The sequence below is a fragment of the Prionailurus bengalensis genome, chromosome D3, assembly GCF_016509475.1.
Source record: "Prionailurus bengalensis isolate Pbe53 chromosome D3, Fcat_Pben_1.1_paternal_pri, whole genome shotgun sequence".
Lineage (NCBI taxonomy): Eukaryota > Metazoa > Chordata > Mammalia > Carnivora > Felidae > Prionailurus > Prionailurus bengalensis.
This window is the reverse complement of record NC_057356.1, coordinates 69,936,593-69,939,740: the sequence shown is the minus strand read 5'-3', so window position 1 is coordinate 69,939,740 and position 3,148 is coordinate 69,936,593. Positions and strand designations below refer to the sequence as shown.

At 45.3% G+C, this 3,148-nt stretch overlaps 1 long non-coding RNA gene across 1 annotated transcript; it reads right to left on the bottom strand.

Moving 5' to 3' along the window:
- Window positions 1–635: 635 nt before the first annotated feature.
- On the bottom strand, window positions 636–2,385 carry LOC122470054. The gene is made up of 2 exons (XR_006293807.1): window positions 2,152–2,385; window positions 636–1,932 (listed from the first exon to the last, which is right to left on the bottom strand). It is a non-coding gene; the product is annotated as an uncharacterized LOC122470054 (long non-coding RNA).
- Between the last annotated feature and the right edge of the window lie 763 nt (window positions 2,386–3,148).

The following is a 3,148-nucleotide window of genomic DNA, read 5'->3' as shown; positions in this document are numbered from 1 at the left end:
ATAAATGTAGTTTTAATTTTTTTTTAAGTTTCTTTACCCATTTTGGAAGAGAGAGAGAAAGAAAGAGCCCAAGAGCAGAGGAGTGGCAGAGAGAGAGGGAGAAAAAGAGAGAGAGAGAGAGAATCCCAAGCAGGTTCGTCACTGTCAGCACTGAACCCAACACAGGGCTTGTTCTCAAGAACCTCGAGATCATGACCTGAGCTGAAATCAACAGTTGGACACTTAACCAGCTGAGCCACCCAGGTGCCCCTGAAATGTACTTTTTATAAAATGTGTATTTATAAAATGTATAAAATGGTATGGGTGTGTGTGTGTGTGTGTGTGTGTGTGTGTATAGGTATGTTATACAACATACGTGCTACATGCCTGAAAAACTGTTTACCAAGAAGGTAACAGTGGGTATCTCTGAGTGAGTAGATCAGGTGATTTTCAAACTTTTATCTCAGTACCTTTGTGTTATTTGAATTAATTTCAATGAGAATGTATAGTTTTCACAAAAACCATAGTTATTCTTAAAAATACTGGTGGGGATCACAGTTTAGAGGGGATTTCAAGATTAATTCACACTCAAACCTAGGTTGATCAAATCCAGGAGCAAACTGGCAATAGCAGGAATGAAAAGTAACCAGGAAGCTAGGGGCTGACACGCATTTACTGGTTGTTATGCCAAAGACAAGGGAACAGCCAAGGCCATGGTCAAATTCATTTTGACATTTGGGAAGTCTGACTCCATGGTGAAAATCCAGGAATAACCAGGGCCATGCAGACAATGATTCTGACATCATCCTAGCAGATCTTATCCTTTTGAAATGACAAGCCCAAATTAAGCAGAGACAGAAGGAAAAACCAGGATTTCCCCCATTAAGTCAGTGTCTTTCTATATCTCTGGGCTAAGTGAAGTCACTTTTCAAATATAGCACTACCCTGTTACAATACAGCTTGTTAGGATATGCAAGGAGTTAAAACATGAGCCATAAATATAATGGCAAAAGCATTATGATTCTGGGCAAATTTAGGAGTTTCACTGTAATACCTGATGCCTTTAAAATGATAACAGGTTTACTAGCAAAAAAAAATCTGAACTGTAAAACTTGTGATTGCTAATGAGTAAGTTCACCTGCTTTGAAATGTCAGATAAAGTCAGTGGCATTATCTTTGGAGGTCCTGGCTTTTAGGGTATTAAAGCTGCCTTTACCAGTTGTTCCTTAATGTGGCAGCTGTTAATACAGTTACCAGGAGGCTTGGTCCCAGCCTTGTCCCAGAAAAGCGATTGCTAATAACTGAGCTGGGCGTCAATGGAACCGTTCACGGGATCAGCGGGGTTGGAGTTGGAGTCCTCTGCCCCCGGTGTTTCCCCGTTACCAGTTTTCAAAAAGAAGAAACTGGAGCCGGAGTTGTCAGGACGGTTGTTTGCAGAGAGCTGGGAGCTAATCCCGCAGACGAGGGAGCAGAGGAAGGGCGCTCCGAACCTGGAGCAGAATCAGAAATGAGTGCAGGCTCCAGCAGCCAAGATGCAGGTACAGGTGCAAAGCGTGGCGAGCCGGCTGGAGAAGCAGCTCTCCCGGGCAGGGAGAGTGCCAGCTCCGGGCTCTGGCCCTCTGGCTCTTCCGGTGGCTACAGGCAGTGCTGGGCTCCAGGACCTCCTGACCTTGCACAGCAGCTCAGAGAGGGATGGTCCCAGATGAGGCCACGAAGCCCCTTGCAGCTCTCACATCTGGCGGTTGGTTGTCTGGTCCGTGAGCAGTGCCCGGGAGCATCCTCAGGCCAGGGGCTGAGGAGCAGGGCAGATCCTGGCAGCAGCCGCTACCTGAATGAGAACAGATATGACATACCCAGGGCTCTAGGGAAATAACCTGGAGACATCAGCTCCACCGCCATTTTCTGCTCTGCTGCGTCGTGAGGGGAAGGCCGGGCATCTCATTTCATGAGTAACTGAAAAATGCAAAATATCAGATGAAAATCAGAGAAGTCGTCATCTGCTATCTTCACAGGTTGGGGGGGTTGTTTTTATCATGACAGCAGTATGTATAAATTTGTTCTATTATTCTGCTGTTGGAGGCATTTAACGAATATCTTCTGCACCTGTAAATCTCATCTCAGACAAAAACCCATCCAGGAACACACAGCACCCTCCACGGAGTAAACACTCACCATCTATTTTGTGGAATAGACAGATGAAATGTCCAGTGCGTAGCGGTCAGAACTGGCCCCTTCCCCCTTAGCGGAGGAATCCAGAAGGATTCTAAATCCTCGGACTACCCTTCTTCTGTGAGGAGGCTTTCTGCCCCACAAATAGTCCTCACCGGAAAGTAGAGCTTCTGTTGCAAAAGAAAGGAAAGGACACATTTCAAAAGCTTTTCTGTGCTGTAGGAAATTAAAGACATCCAGCAGGGATAGATGGTCTGGCTGGCAAGGCATTTTGAAGTGGCCGTCGTTTCTTAGACACCACGGGACCTCTGGGCATTGTCCGTAGGCAGGAAAGAGAGCACTGAAACTGGTCTGCCTGGTAAGAGAAAGGACATTATGGGAAGGAGGGATTGAGAGAGATTATGCCATATTCAAGAAAAAGAAGCTTCTCCTAAAGTGGCTTAATACCATGCAGTCTCTAATAATTATTGTTTGCTCGCTGGAAGAATGTATGTGGGTGTGCATCCATGCATGCAAATGCATTTTGCTTACTGCACTGAACCAGGTTTTGCATTTTATTTAACGCCTGCACGTGTTTATGCCTTGTCTCCACAGCTCAACCGCAGGAACCCTGAAAGCAGGAATAGAGTTAAATCTCTGCACCTCTGTGGTCAATAGACAGAAACAAATAACATCTGGCAAATTAAAGCTAATTCCCCCAAACACCAGCCTCGTTTTGCCTGCTCTGTGCTGATTAGAGTTAATAGTTCGACTGATTAGAGCAAAAGGTGTCTTTGCCAGGAAAGCTGAACTTAGAAAGGAGAATGGTGGTGACTTTTCCCATAGAACACTGACTTGTTGCAGCCCAAGGGACCCAGGAGGCAAAGGAAAAAGTAACCCTTAGCTTCACTCACAGTCACTAGGGACATGGCGTTTAGAAGCAGGGCAACTCAGAGTTGATAATTCCTTCTTTTCTAAACTTTCTGATTAAAACGAGATGAAAGCAGCTAATTTGTTTTTT